The 16,820-nt window shown below is 39.7% G+C and overlaps 1 protein-coding gene across 2 annotated transcripts in view; it reads right to left on the bottom strand.

The window, feature by feature from the left end:
- MFSD6 (major facilitator superfamily domain containing 6) overlaps positions 1–10,677 on the bottom strand; it is a 90,334-nt gene extending 79,657 nt beyond the window's left edge. Inside the window, exon 1 of one of the 2 annotated variants that reach the window (XM_007494525.3) lies at positions 9,827–10,677. The gene's annotated coding sequence lies outside the window, so the exon portion shown is untranslated. The remainder of the gene's footprint in view (positions 1–9,826) is intronic. The other variant, XM_001378714.5, reaches the window with a different exon arrangement.
- Between the last annotated feature and the right edge of the window lie 6,143 nt (positions 10,678–16,820).

Raw genomic sequence — 16,820 nt, 5'->3', positions numbered from 1 at the left:
AGTAGATAAACTCTCAATAAATGTTTGTTAAAAACTTTTAACAATTTATTTAAAAAAATTTTTTTAAACCCTTACCTTCTGTCTTGGAGTCAATACTGTGTATTGGTTCCAAGGCAGAAGAGTGGTAAGGACTAGGCAATGGGGGTCAAGTGACTTGTCCAGGGTCACACAGCTGAGAAGTGTCTGAGGCCAGATTTGAACCTAGGACCTCCTGTCTCTAGGGGCCAGGCTCTCAATCCATTTAGCCACCCAGCTGCCCCCACTTTGAACAATTTAAGAACTCTAATCAATGCAATGACCAATTATGATTCTGGAGGACCAATGGTGAAATATGGACATTAACTGAGAGGGAATGGCCTATGACGCAAAATAGATATACATTTTGGAAATTGTTAACATGGGGATTTATTTTGCTTGACTGTGCATATTTGTTTAAAAGGTTTTCTTTTTCTTTTTTAATTAAAGGGGAATATGAGGGAGAGAAAATGAATCTTTCCTAATTAAAAAGTGTTTGTTAGTGGTGATGATGAGATTATATTCCTATGCCAATGAGTATGAGTAGTTTTTTTAAATGGATAGTAGTATGATACTTGTGGTGTTTTCTTAAATATGTTATTTCAAAGATGATTTTCCCCTAAGTTAAAATGTCCTAGTAAATACTCTAAGACAGAGGGGCAAAGATAGGCTATTAGGGTTAAGTGACTTACCCATGGTCACACAGCTAAGAAGTGTCTGAGGCTTCATTTAAATCCAGGTCCTCCTGACTCTAGGCCTAGCACTCTATTCACTGTCCCACCTCTCTGCCCTTCTGATATACTTTTAAAATCAAACAGGACCTCCTATTATCTTTGATGATAGTGTATCAAAGCTTTTCATCAAATTTTTCTTTCAGATATTCATCTTCTTGATGGATGTTTGTGAACTTATGAGCCTGATAAAACCTACTTGTTGTTAAGTAGATCTAAGGCTAATATATAATAATAATAATGGCTAATAATATAGCTAATTATTTAAAATACAAAAGTATTGTGAGACATCCAGATCCTACAGTGAAAAAATAATATTGGTAAAACAATAAGTCTAAAATGCTAAGAACCCAAGTCCTATATTACATACTTTCTACTTCAAAGTATTAAAGGGACAGGAATTTTAGGAGAAGAAATTATTTTCTTCCTACTAGGAGTTGGGATTGGAAGGGAGCTGAAGAAGAAAGAGAAGCCTTCAAACTTATGATGGCTCCAGAAACAAAAAAGGAGCCTGATTTCAACATATCCTGTGTTATAACAACACAGTATAAATAGCAAAGATGATTTTATAACCTGAATCTTTTATCCCTACTGTAGAGCTAAATTCTTATTTGTCAATGTCAGGCTTGTGATTAAGCTTGTGCCAGAAAAGTATAGTCTGTGAAAAATCAAAGAACACATTTTCCTCCTGCCTCTTACATAAGCCAGGTGGCTAGGGAACAGCAAATAATCAAATTTTTATTATCATAGCCTGGAATATGAAGCTTTGGTTCCTATCTTCTGAATCCTACCCTCTCCAACAAGGGGAATAGATTTTTTAGGATAGAACAGTGAAAATGTTTTAAATGAATTAATAAGAATACAATGCATGGTATATTTTAAAGTGAAATTGCATATGCTTTATTAAAACAGAACCAAAATTGATTTATTTAATATCACACAACTAACTGGAGCAGAGAATGAAATTCAAATAAATGCTTGTATTTATAGGGAATCTTCTCTCTTAAAATGGCTTAAAATGGGAAATTGGTTGGTGGAATTCATGTAACCTAGCTTGCCACTATTTATAACATTATATATGGAGGAAAATACATTTCAAGTTTCAACACAGTTTGAGTTGAAAGTGGAAACAAGGCTTTGTTCCTATTTCAGTACTGCATTAGACCACAGTCATCTGAAGAAGAGGGTCTGGAACCAGCAGTAGAATATGGCACTGAACTTCTGGTTCTCAAAAATGTCTTGTTGACTGAGTCAGTTGGTGAAAATTTCAGAGACTATCAACAGATGGGGAGAAAGTAAAATATAAGGAAAATGATCAAAATGTCTAGGCTTTGGATTCTCAAATCTAATTATTTTTAATGCTACTAAATTTTATTTTTTCTGTATACATATCTGACTACCTTCAATGTTTTTCTCTTAATTTGTCAACTTCAAATTATTCCCTTGAAAGCATTATATTCTCAAATAGTGATGTATATGTTTATTATATGTATACTTACTTTATATTCAGTTAGAGTAGTCATAATAATCTTACTAAAGCAATACCACATGATGTCAACCTTGTTGACAGAACTTTTCCTCCAGGTTTATGAAAAACATAAAGGTATAATCTATATCCTATTAATGAAAAAAACATTATCATGGAAGGGTCATTTTAAAATATATGCTATGAAAATAATTCTCTCACCTCTTTAAAGGATAATCACATAAGCTTTAATGAGATTTGAGAGTGGTAATGAAAAAAAGGGGAAGAGGAACTTCATGCTGGCATATGTTTATTATGCAAATATAATTTTACAAAAAAAAAACACCAACACCTTGTAATTAAGACAGTCAACAACAATGTACAAGACATCTTCCACCTTCTGAACTCACACTATTAAGTTTCTGAATGCCAAAAAAAGAAGCTACACAATCAAGACAAATGGGCCCTCTACAAATTCATGTTTTCCAGACTCAAATTAGCATTCACAGCTAGCCACAATACAGAAATGTTTTCCTTTCTCAATTCTTTCTTGACTCTACCCCATTGCCCTCAACTGCTGATGCAAACATTCTAGGATCTTCTAGTTTCTATACTTCCCCACTCCCCAATTGACCTGCAACAGATGCTTACTCTCCTACTTTAATGAGAAAATAGAAGTCATCCAGCTTGAGTTTTCCTTTTTCCCCCCGTCTACATTAAAACTTCCTTTCATGATATGTACCCTCTTCCCCATCATTAACTCCATTCTCTGAAGAGGAGTGATTCCTTCTACTTCTTGACTCTATCTCTGCCATGTTCTTTTTAAAATCTCTGATTTTTTTCTCTCTTCCTCCATCTCAACTTGCCTACTTTCTACAAAAGTGTTCAGATCTAACCTATCCTTAGTTTTTATTTTATTTGATCCTGGCATTCCTCAAAGGTCTTCTACATCTCTTCTCACTTTAAGTGCCAAAATCCTAAAAATAGCATCTATTCACCACTCAATTCCTTGCAACCTGGCTTCTGAATGATAAACTCAACTGAGACTTCTTTGTCCAAAGTTACTCTGAACCTTGATGATTAGCAAATCCATAGAATATTCCATATTTTTTTCTTCTTCTCCTCCTAGTTTATTTCTTTTCAGCTCCATCTCTATGGGAATGATTTTCATATTTACATAACATGACCCAACCTCTCTGCTGACCTTCAATCTCACATCTCTCTGACTGCCTTTCAGACATCTTGAATTGGATATTCAGTAGTCATATTAAACTCAGTATGTCAAAAATGGTACTCATTATTTGCCCCACTAAACACTACCTACCCTATTATAACAGTAGGCATCACCATCATCCCAGTGCATCAGATTCACAACCTAGGAATCATCTTAGACTCCTGACTACCTCTCAACCCCCATATACTTTGCCAAGGCCTTTCAATTTAATTTCTGGGACATCTCTTGTGTATCTTCTCTCTTCTGACCCTGCTACCACTCTAGTGCAAGTCCTCATCATACCTCATGCTTGGCTTATTGCAATAGCCTGCTGGTGGGGCTGCCTGTTTCGAGTCTCTTCTCACTCGAATTCATTCCCTGTTCAAGAATCAAAGTGATTTCCCCTAATGGTCACACATCCAATCATTTCACCCTTCTGCTCAATAAACTCCAGTTGTTCCCTATCAAGTACAAAATCATCTGTTTGGCATTCAAAGCCCTTCATAGACTTGCTTCTTCCCACCTTTCCAATCTTCTCACATCTTACTCCTCAGGAGTACTCTTTGATTCATAAAACTGGACTGCTGACTGTTTCTCAAAAAAGATAATCCATCTCTCAGCTCTGGGCCTTCTTTCTAGTTATTCCCTGAAGCCTGGAATGCTCTCCCTCCTCCTCTCTGACTACTGACCTTCCTGGCTTCCTTTAAGTCCCAACTAAAATCTCACCTTCTAAAAGAACCCTTTTCTAACCCTTCTTAATTTCTAGTGCCTTCTCTATGTTAATGATTTCCTATTTATTCTGTATATAGCTTGATTTCTATGTGTTTGCTTTTATTTTTTCTTCTCTACTAGATTATGAGCCCCTGGAGGGCAGGGAATTATTTTGCCTCTTTTTGCATCCTTAGTGCTTACTGTAATGCCTAGCACAGACTTCATAAATGTTTACCGATTTAGTGACATCTTAACTGTAAAATTCAATGGCATTTTCCCATTCCCAATTCTAAGTTTCAGCTTTTGATAGCAATGATCATCTCCTCTTTTAGAATATTTCCTCTTCTCTTGACCTCAGGCAATCCTTTTCTAATTCTACTAAGATCTGCTGACAGTTCTTTCTCAGTCTCTTTTAAAAAGAATCACCATTTACTTCCTGTATTTTTGCACAAGTGTTCTCTCTCCAGGACCCCCTTACCTTTTCTTTCTACACTAGCTCTCTTGGAGTCAGGTAGATCTCATTGTTGGACACTTAACAGCTTGCCAGTGGACCTGGGTAAGTCACTTAGATTCTGTCTAAATTTCTTTAATAATAAAAATGGGAATAATAACAGCACCAATGTTTCAGAGTTATCATGAGGCTCAAATAAGATATTTCTAAAAAGGCATTTGGCATAGCACCTGGCATATAGAAGGTTCTCCATAAATGGTTATTCCCTTTCCTCCCTTCCCTACATTCAGATCATGGAATTTTCTTAATCTAGTTCTCTTCTTCCTGGCCCCCAGCCTATGAAAAATATCTTTTCTTTAGTCTTCTGGATTGAAAATACTTTAACTCATAATCCAAATGCCATGTATGCTATGGGTAATGGCAAATTAATTTTTCCAGGAGAATCTTAGGTTTTCTATGACTCAATTGGCCAAAAATAGAACTCTGTGTTGATTTCTCTGAGCTTATTGGGTAGTTACCTAGCAACAGAGCTTCCTGGATCCCACTTTCATAACCTGAAATACAATTAGAACTTTTAAATGAATGATATGCTGGATGGAAGATTAAAGTTTTCTGAATATCTCATCCTTAAACTGATGTGAAAATAATATCTTCCAAAATATTCTTCTACAGCTATATGTTTGTAATTTTTAAAAGAACCCAATGTATATCAACACACACACTCACAAAGGTTTACCCTCCTCTAAATTCTGCAAGTTAGGTGGATTTAACTTGAGCTAAGGCTTAAGGGAAATACTTTTCATCTGTCTTTTAAAATGACTTGTCTTAATATATTTTACATAATAATATGCATAACTGTGGCTTGTAGATAACATGGACCACATAAACAGCAGAGCTTATTATTTTTCTGTTATATCACTAACAAATTAGCAACTGTAGTTAAAAAAAAAAAGGTTGCTCCAATTTTTTAATTGACAGAGCATCTTTCCTCCCCTAACTGGAAGTGGTCTCACCTTCTGGATAACTACAGAGGGCACCAACACTAAGTGACATCTCTCTCTACCCAATGGAATTTTTTCTGTACTAATATAAACTGTACTTAAATCTATGTATCTATCAAACACCACAAAAGTATCCTGGGTAAAAACAGGGGCATCAGAGCTGAAATGTAAGCTACAAGTAACCATCAGAAATGATAAAAACCAGGTGTCTAAGAACAGGAGCTGACATTTATAGAGTGTTTTTAAAATCTGCAAAAGAGCTTTACATAAAGTATCTCATTTGATTCTCCCCCAAATCCAGTTGGGTAAGAATTGTAACTATTATTATCTTCCTTTAAAAAAAAAACCTTCTTACCTTCTTACCTTCTGTCTTGGAGCCAATATTGGCTCCAAGGCAGAAGAGTGGTAAGGGCTAGGCAATGGGGGTTAAGTGACTTGCCCAGGGTCACATAGCTGGGAAGTGTCTGAGGTCAGATTTGAATCTAGGACCTCCTGTCTCTAGGCCTGATTCTCAATCCACTGAGCCACCCAGCTGCCCCCTTATTATCTTCCTTTTACTGATGAGGAAACTAAGACTCATAGAGACTTACTTGCCCAGGACCACACAATGTGTGAGAAAGATTCAGATTCAAGTTTTATTAATTCCAACAGTGTACCCATTATGTCACACTGCTTCCTAAAAAGGTCAGTTTTCCCTTCTCCCCCCATGCCTGAAATACCTAGAACCTATTCTAATCTCCTTAGTTTCTACCATCTAGATTTTCTGTCTTCTATCCTAATAATATTCTTGATCACTTAAATATATAGTAAATCTTTGAATACTCATGATCATCATGGACAGAGATAAATGAAAAACACTGAGTTTGGCATAAATTGAATTCACTGAAATAGATCAAATTACCTATTTATTCATACATATAGATACAAGTTAAACTGATTATTAAGGTTACATATTTTTATACTTTTTAGATTTTTAAAAATGCTGATAGTAACTTCATTGTACCTTGGCACTTCCATCAGAGAAAGGGGAAAAAAGTAAAATTTGAATCAAACCCACTACAAGTTTCAGTATACCATTTAATGGGGAATTTCACTGTATATAAATGCATATATGTTACATAGAGTATACATTTAGTAACAAGGGCTGTAATCTGTCTTAATATATATCATTTCATCTGTTCAGGGAATTACCATTAAATGATATATATATATATATATATATATATATATATATCAATCAATATCTCCTCATTAATTTAGAGTCTCAGAGTTACCTGAAGGGCAATAAGAGTTAAGTGATTTGTCCCTCGAAGAGGAAAAATTGAAAACAAGGTTTCCTGACTCCATAGTGAGCCCTCTAGTCACATATCATACTGCCTCTGATGTAATGTATAAACATATATAAAAGTTATGTAAAAACAAAACTATGCATGCCCAATAATAGGCTTTCTTTGAGCTGTATTGTACTTTAACAGGCAGTGGAACCAAATGGACCAACACAAAGGAGGTATAAATATACTCAGGAGACCACATAGATAACATTAACACATGCACACTCAAGTTAAGTTCTATTAGTGGGAAGAGACAGGAAGCAGAAGGAGGCTTTAAAGTAGGGGGAGGGGGAATGGAAGATCTTGAACAATAAAAAAACTGGATGATCAACTTCTTAATAAACCAGCCCATGTCCTGTTGGTGTTTGTCTTTGAAATTATCTTATTTTTGTGTGTATTTGTGTAGTAAAGGCCTCAGCTTACACACAGGAACTGTTTGAAAAGAAATAATTGTTGAAAATATGTTCAGTGATCTAACTACATCATAGAAATACTAGCTTTTCCCCTCTCCTATCTTCCCAAAACCTCCTACATCTAATTTAACAGCAATGTACAAACTTCTTCCTAACTATCCTTATGTTCTTTTAATAACTTCTGATAAATACAAATTATTCAGCTCCCACTTTCTGACTTAAAATGCCCTTGATCTCAACTAGTGAGCAGCATCCTAAGTACATAAATATCAAGCATTCCCTACTGTGCTCAATGATGTGTGGTCATATTTGGCTATCCAGACATCCTCCTCCTTAGGCATATAAATGTGCTAAAAAGAGTATCATACCAAAACAATAGATAACACTGTGCTATAAATATTTATCAGGTATCTTTGGTCAGTGTTTAATAGGCAACTGAATGCATATGCTCTTTATATTCATTTGTATCTCGCTGTCAGATTTTCACAGAAGAATCCTACAAAGTTGGAGTTTAAAGGGTTCTTAGAGGTCATCTTGTCAGAAGCCTCATAAAAACCCTAGGTCTGTAAACAGAAGACCTTGATTCTAATGTCCAACCTACCACTTATTACCTGTGCCACCAAGGGTGAGTCACTGGCCCCAAATTCTTTATCCTTAAATTTAGCAAACTGGATTATATATCCTCTTGATAGTCCATTCTAACTCTTCAAAAGGCTCTGATCCAGTGAATTTCCCTGAATTTACAGATGAAATTGAGGTCCAAGGTAACTAAGTGACTTGCTTAAGACCATAGGTAATTAACATCAGAAATATAAGGTGAGAACCCAGGTCCAATATTCATTTCTACTGCAATAGACTAGAAAGACCATGTTTACCCTGTTCCACTTGTCATCTGTCATAAATGATATCTATGTGAAAAAAGGTGCCTGATAATTTTTATAACTAAAAAATAAAGTAGAATATCTAGCAGGTAGTGAAAGCAAATAAAGAATTTTTCAGTGTTCTGAATTTAAGAGTAAATTATTTACCTATATTCCAGAGAGTAGATCTGGTGAGAGAAGGTAGCTAAACTAATCTGTTTAGCTTTTGTCGCCCTTCAGAACTTGCTCCCCACCCTCTACCATACATCATTCTCTTTCCATTACTCTATGGTCCAGCTAAACTCGACCTTGTTCCTGATCTTCACAAAGTATACCCCATCTCAGTGCCTTTGTATTTGGCTGATCCCAGTGTCTGAAATACACTCCCTTCCAACTTGTAGAATCCCTTCCTTCCTTCAAGGTTCAGATCAAATTCTACATCCTCTACGAAAATGCAGCTCTCTCCAAAACTGGTTGTAATTAATTTTGCATTTGATTTGGGACTGTTTGTACTATATATTTGTGTATATGTTCTCTCTCCTGTCCTCCCCACCACCACCTTTAGAAAGTTAAGCCCCTTGAAGGCTGTTCCATTCCTCCACAGAGCAAGTACTTAATATATGTTTATTGATTAATTTTGTCTGCTTCTCACTGCTCAGATCCTACAGGGGATTTTCATTCACCTCTGAGGACACAGTACTCCTCAGTGTTTTGTATATTCAGTCTGGCCCTGGTTTTCGAGTCTGTTGCCTGCACTGAATGTGGAAAGTTCCTCTTGGAGAATGTCGGGAAAAATTCTTCCAGTTCGTGAGTAGCTGGTGAAAAATGAGATGTCAATTTCTTCCTCCTACAGTGGAAGTGGGCATATCTTAGTCACTGTGCCTCTTGGGTGGAAAGATGGAAAGAGGCTTCTGTGTGTCTCCTACGGAGAACGTCTGTACCTAAGTCTCCTGACGGATATTTATTATCAGGAGTGAGGGTGGAACCTTCAGAAAGGAGGAGGCTGAGGACATTTGTCTCTCTCCTCCCTACAAACAACAGCCGCCTAAGCAGCAGCAGAAACAACAGTAGACTGACTCCGCAGCCCCTTTGTTTTCTCAAAGCTCAGGTTACGTTTGCGGAAGTCCTGCCCTGTGCCTTTCTGGGTAGGGTTGGCAGCCTTGCCCAGGCACACAAAAACAAACAACAAAACCCACCTCCAAACAACCACAGAATGAAAGGAAGGGGGGAAGCCAGCAAACAAGCGAGATAGCGGAGGGCAAGAGTGACTGAGACATGAGACAAGCACACGAGATGCATGTGAATTACCAGCCTCCCTACAGGGCCCCCAACAGACCATCTCTCCTCCCCCTGGGACACTGGCACAGTCGCCCCCCTCCCCTTCTCATAACCCCACCCCCACTCCTCCCGGAACTGCTCGGGGCCGGCCAATTCGCCTCGGGGAAGGAGGTGGCGAGGGATAGCGCTGGGCATCCCAGACCCCCAGACTCCTAAAGCCGGGCTAGCGGGCGGAGTTGGGTGCTGGAGGACTGGCTGGGATTGACAATCGACGGCACCGACGGGCAGTGCCAGGGAGCTCTCCCATCCCTAACCGTGAACTGTCGGGCCAGAGACCCGGAGCCTGGGCTGACTCACCTGGCTAGAGGCGGCAGCTCTTAGCTCCGGGAGGCGCTCGGAGTCTTTTCCCCCGGGCGGCGGCCGCTGGCAGCAGGTGCGGAGCCGCTGCAGGAAACCGGGAGGGGCGGAGGAGCGGCGGGGACCGTCGGGGCGACTAGCACCATTTCTGGGTCCCGGCCCCTCTGCTGTCTCTTCCTGGGGGGTGGCGACACGGGGAGGCAGAGATGCTGGCAGGCGGGGGTGGGAACTCCGAGGGGCGGTGTAGGCAGCGAGCGAGCGAGGGAGCTCACCCAGTCCCGGCCGCGACCTCCCCCTCTTCCTTCTCCTTGTCCTCCTCCCTAAGCAGGCGGGCGGGCGGGCAGGCAACTGCACGCTACCGGCTGGACCCGTTTCAGGGCTCAGCGAGGAGGACCCGGCGCCAGGTGCAACGCTCCGCCTCCCGTGGCTGCTGCTGCGCGGCTGGGGCGGATGCTGCCGCCCGCCCTCCTTCCTCGCTCATGCCCCTCGGGAACCCCTGCGCTCTGTCAAGCTCCCGGGGAGGCAGCCAGGGTTCAGGCGGGGTGATTTTCCATCTTCCGTGCCTGGCTCGGCTCTGAGGGACCTTAATGAAGGAGCTACCCCTGCCTTCCCTCTGGGAGGACTTAGCCGGCCAGAGTGGCGGTGGGTGGATGGAAATGGTATTGACTGCATTTGCAGAAAGAAAAAAGGGGTAGGGTGGGGCGAGAAGGAAGGTGTCTTATACTTCACTGAATCCCACAGCTTTAGCCCTAAAGGGGACCTTAGCCATCGTTTCTTCCAATCCCCTTGTTTTACAGATGAAGAGACTGAGGTTCACAAGTGAATACTGCCTTACCTAAGGTACACAGAGTTCTGTAAGTAACAGGTCTTCTGACTCCAAGACAATCAACCAATCAATCAATAAGCATTTATTAAGCATCCACTATGTGGCCAGAACTGTGCTAAGAGCTGGGAATACAACAAGAGACAAAAGAGATCTTTGCTGACTCCAATCTGGGGTCTCCCACTGCTTTCCACAAGTCTCCAACTGATGTCCAGTAGATGTTTAAAACCCATTGTGAACTGCCCCATTAGACTGTAAGCTCCTTTCCAAAACTGGGCATTATCTTTATCCCAGATCCTGCCCTCAAGGAATTTACAGTCTAATGTGGGAGACAACAAACAAACAGATATACCCAAAGTTATATAAAGGATACATAGGAAATAACAGGGAGAAGGCATTGGAATTAAAAGAGGTTGGAAAAGGCTTCCTGTAAAAGATGGGATTTTAATTGGGATCTTTAGAGAAACCAGGGAACTCAGTAGGCAAAGCTGAGGAGAGAATATTCCCTGTATGAGGGGAAGGTCTGAAAGAATGTCTAGAGACAAGAAATACTGCCTCCAGAGATAGAATCTTGTTCCTGGAACAGCCAGGATGCCATTATTACTGCACTGAAGAGTAAGTGTTGCAGAGTAAGGTAAAAGAAGATTGGAAAAGGGTGCTAGGTTATGAAAGGCTTTGAATGCCAAAGAGAGTATTTTGTATATGATCCTAGGAGTAAGAGGGAGCCCCTAGAATTTATTGAGAAGAGGATGACATAGCCAGACCTTCCATTTAGAAAAGTCACTTTGGTGGGTTCATGTGGAAAGAACGTTGAGGCGGAGGGATTCTATCAATCGCCTATTGCAATAGTCCATTAGTGAGGTGTTGAGGACCTTTACCAGAATGGTGTCAATGGCAGAAGAGAAAAAGAGACTTATTGGAGAGAGGGTTTAAAGATGAAATTGACAGGACATGGCAACAGATTAAATAGAAGGGGTGAGTGATAATGAGGAGTCAAGGATAACACCTAGTTTTTTCATCTAAGAGACTGGGGAAAATGGTATTGCCTGTTCAGTAATAGGGAAGGGGTAAGGAGGATTTAGGAGAAAAGATCATGAGTTCCATTTTGGACTTGTTTAGTTTAAGATATCTGATGAACATTATAGAGACCCACCACAGAGTCCTATATTATTTATCTGTGGGTGGGTGTCCTGAGAAGGAGAATGGAGGCTAGAGGAATATGGATGTGAGAAAGAGAAGGCAGTCAGGGCAAGAGACACAGGAATAAAGACTCAGAGACCTCAAGTTAAAACACCTGGGGAGATGCAAGCTCTGTCATTACCTCTCTAGAAAGAGAAAGCAAGTGGAGAAATTATAAGGACCAAGAGAACCTGCATGGAGCTGAGAGCTCTGGGACATCCCCCGTGGACCACAGGGCCAAGAGATTAATGGGAGATGTGCAGGGCAGCTGCATCAGTCAGACACAAGGAACGTAATAGGCCACAGCAAGATTAAGATTGTAAGAGGCAAGAGGGAGAGTAACCACTGTGAGAGCAAGAGATGGAAGAGAAGAGAAGGGAAGAGGAGGCTTGCACATATTCCCCAGCCTTGATTGGGGACCTTAGGAATGTCAAATGGGAGGTGATTAATGAATACATGACATGATATAGGTTTTTACATTGGTAGCATTGACAATGACGGAATCAAAGAGGAGGAGATTAAACCAACCTGCGATTTGTAAATGAATGTAGTCCAAGCCAGGACACTGGCTGTCAACCCCCAGCCCAGGAATTTGCAGGAATTTGCTTGTCCTTTGTGCTAGTCCTTTGGACTGTCCCTTTCCATACAATGAACATCAAGTGATCTGACCATGTGTCTGGTAAATGAACATATAGGATACAATATCAATACATCAATCATACTTCCAAGATGTTAACATGCCTGGTATGCTACAAACATCTAAATGGAGGTATTTGAAAGGCAGCTGGAGATAAAAGGCTGTAGCAAAAGAGAGATTTGAGTCATCAGAACAGATGATAATTATATCCATAAAGCTGATGAAATCACCAAGTGAAGTAATATTAAGTGGGAAGAAGAGAAGAAGACATAGGACAGAACCCTGAGGGATACCTACAGTTATCAGGAGTGATCTAGAGGAGGATCCAGCAGAGGAGACAGAAAGAGAACAGTCTTATAGGTAGGATGAGAATCTGGAGAGAGTAGTGATCTGAAAACCAAAAGAGAGGATTAGAAAGTATTAAGAAAGAGAGGATGATCTACAGAATTAAAAAGGTTCCAGTGAAGTCAAGGAGACTGAAGATTTAGAAAAAGCCACTGGATTTGGTAATTAAGAGATCATCCTTAACTTTGGAGGGAGCAGTTTCAAGAGGAATAAGAAGGTAGAAAGATGGATTGTAAAAGATGAAGAAGAAAATGAGAAACAGCCTTTTTGTGGAGTTAAACTACAAAAGGCAGAAGTACGGAGGATGTAGGATAAGGGGAAGGGGGAGTACAATCAAGTGAAGGGTCTGTTTGTTTTTTTCAGGATGGAAGAAACGTGGACATGTTTGCAGGCAGCAGTAGACAGAGAAAGACTGAAATAACTCATATTAGGGTGATAGAGTGGGCAGTCTTTTGGAAGAGATGAGATAGAATGGAATCATTTGAATAGGTAGAAGAATTAGCCATAATAAGGAGTAAGACTTTATGAGATAGAGGTAAAATAAAAATCTCAGATTTGTGAAAATCCTTAGAGGTCCAACTCATTGGTAAACTAATGATGTCCTTTACAATAAACTAAACAAGATCTTCATTGAGGGGGTACCCATTACCTCTCTAGGAAAAAGAACAGAACCCCAAACATCTACCCTCCAGGTCCAGAATTCTGTCCACTACTGTTACCTCTCTAGGGAGCCATTCTATTTTTGATTGTGCCTATTTTTCAGAGTGTTTTTTTCTTATAATTTAATTTATGTGGTTAGCTTCCCCCCTCCCCCATATATAAGATCACCAATTCATGCTTTCTTATCCATCTTCCATATAGATGCTTAATGTAATTTAAATTTTTTTTTATTTTAAACCCTTTCCTTCTGTCTTGGAACCAATACTTGAACCCAGGACCTCCCATAGGCCTGGCTCTCAATTTACTGAGCTACCCAGCTGCCCCTTAATATAAATCTAAAACACCTGTCTGCCCAAGTTCAAATGCCTCAAACACATTCCTTCTTAACGATGTGACCCTTCCCCTACTCGCTTAACCTATTGGCTTCCTCATCTGTAAAATAAAGATAATAATGGCACCTGTTCCTCAGGTATTTTGTGAGTATCAAATGAGATATTTGTAAACTACTTCATAAATCTGAAAGTCCTAAGTATTAGTTATTATTATTATTGCCATTATTTCTCTTCACAGTCTAGCACCAATCACACAACACTCTGTCTTCAGACTCTCCTGCCTTTCTACAGACTGTTTCTTGTACCTGAAATACACCACATCCTCACTTCTACCCCTGGGAAGTCCTACCCCCTTCTAAACACCACATGCTGGTGGGTTCTCCATGCCCAATTCACTTTATACTTACTTTGTATAGGTTTTGGACTTGTATGTATATATGTTGTTTTTCTTCCCAAGAGAATGTAAGCTCTTTTAGACTAGGGACTATCTGGTTTTATTTTTAATCTCCTATATTTACATATGGTAGATGGTTAATAATTATGATTTATTAATTGTTATTACTTAATAATATATAATAATTAATGAATCCTTATCAATTGAGTGATTATCCTATGTAATTTTGGTCCACATCCTTCCATAAATCCTGCAGAGAGGGGGGTCCACCCAACATATTGGGCGCCTCTATCTCTATATTTTGACATTTAATAATTTACCTTTGGACCAGTCTGGCTGTTTTACTATAAGAAAGCTAACCTTCACCCTCAGCATATTTTACCTCATTGATGGTCTTCCCAGGCCAATGTCTTTTTTACTACACTTGTTTCTTTTTCTTGAAAACTTACTCTTGATTAACTCCTGGAAGAGAGATTATATGGAATTTTGTGTAGTTCAAAGAGGGTAACTCTAGTTACACGATGTAAGAGAGGAAACTTAGATTTAATCTGCCAGAGGAAAAAGACAAGCCAACTCATCATGGTGGAAGACCATCTTGAGCAAGGGAAGGGCAGGAAGGAGAGAGAATTCCCGAGAAGGAGCAGAGAAACTGAGAAGAGCCAAACAGTTGAACTCACTTCTCTTTGGGAAGCCCACCAGAGAGGTTGATCTGAGCAAACAAACCTCTGAGCCTGGAACATCTTCCTGTGAAGCTGGACCCCAGTATACAGTGAAAACAACTCAGAGTGAATAGGACTTTCCCAGAAAGCTTTTCACCACAAGAAGAATTCCTCTAAATCCCCCTAAACAGTCCTTGAATTTGATAATAGCTAGGACAACTAGGAGTCAGGACAACTCTCACAACTGACCCAGGGGATCAAGCAGGCAAAGCCTGACCCTGCAAAATTTTGGGGGAGAAGGGGTTCAATTGTTATTATTAGGGACTTCCCATTTTCCACCATCCCAATTATCTTATCCCACAATTCATTTGCCCTACCTTTCTCATATATTCCTTTAGAATAAGTAGCCATTTACTAAATGCAGTGCCTGCTTCTTAGTATCCAAATAGGGAGACTTGAAGTTTGGAGTGGCTAAGTTACATTCTTTCCTTAGAGAGAGAAAAGATGTCTGTCTTATATTTCATTTCAAACAAGTCTCTGAGGGAACAGTAACTGTGAATCTGAAGGCAACCAGAGTGGGGTTTACCAGAGAAGAGAGGGAAACCAATTTATCCCCTCTCTTCATCCCTTGGCTACAGTCCATCTCTACCACACTCTGGTCTTGAAATTAGTGTTGGGAGACCCCATTTCTCTCCCTCCATTACAACTAGTTTATGCTTAGTTATGCATTGAGGTATCATTTCTGGGCAGAAAGAAGCCAAGGCACTCACCCCTTCCCATCTTGCACCCAGCAACGTGGCTTTGACAAAGCTCGGTCATCAAGAGTCTGCCTACAAAGAGAGAGAATTTTCTTCTCAAATACTCACTTGCTAATTAAGTTTCCAACCCCAGAATAATTTTAATTACAGTAAACTAGATTATGACTCCAGAGTCTAGGGTGTTTTGTAAAGTGGGTTTGGGAGGAGAGTAAAGGATGTAACCAATAGATACTATGAAGCAGGGTATGGAACAGGGAATTTATTTCTAAGCATATAAGAAAGGCTAAACATTTTTTTTGAAATTCCAAAGAGCATATTAACAACAGGTCTCTAATTTATAACTACTGGTCTAATCCTGGAGGAAGCTAATATTTAAACTTCATCAGAACATAGAACTATTTGCAGGACTACTAATTATACATTTTACATTTTGTTCTGGCTTGGGGCTTTCCTTACAACTCTGTTGGGAAGTAGATTTAGAACAGTAAGTAGCCAGCCTCTCTGATATAGAAGCTTCCACTATTGCCAGCCAGCTCTAATCCTATGGCACCCAAAGCTTCTGGATCTCTTGAACTCCTGAGGTCACTTCTAATTATGATACTCATTCACCTAATGTCAGGAGAGAAGGAACACAAAAGGAAAAGACATCCAAGAACTGTAGTTAGGACATATGTTGCATGGAGGCCTTATAGTACCTAAGGGCAATTCTTCTTCTCTCCCTAGATTCTCAGGATACAGCTTAAAACAGTCCACACATGCTAGAGATGGAAAGGATAAAAAGGGGAGAATAGGTCCCTCCCTTTTTTACACACACTGAGTCATCAACAGCCAATTAGTAACTTTTGGTCCCATATGGAAAGCTCCTCAGCACTGAGTCATACATGGCTAGAAGTCAACCTCATAATAAGAAGGTTAACTTTGATTGTGCTCTATGTAGACCAGGGATGGTAGATGTCAAATGAATCCTATTACATTTAGAATTTAGAATTTTAGAGTTAGGAGGGATTTCAATAGCTAGGTAGCAACTACTTATAGACTTCCAATAAAGGGCAATCTACTGTCTTTGGGGAAAGACAATTCTTTTAAAGATAGCTTTCATTTTTAGGAAAGTTTTTTCCCCTCTTCTGATAACAAGTCTTAGTTTGCCTCTTTACAACTCCCATGAATTACTCCTGGTTTTGTTTTTTAGGTCCAAACAAAATAAATC

The sequence above is a fragment of the Monodelphis domestica genome, chromosome 4 (assembly GCF_027887165.1).
Source record: "Monodelphis domestica isolate mMonDom1 chromosome 4, mMonDom1.pri, whole genome shotgun sequence".
Lineage (NCBI taxonomy): Eukaryota > Metazoa > Chordata > Mammalia > Didelphimorphia > Didelphidae > Monodelphis > Monodelphis domestica.
The sequence above is the reverse complement of the archived record's forward strand: the minus strand, read 5'-3'. Positions and strand labels throughout refer to the sequence as shown.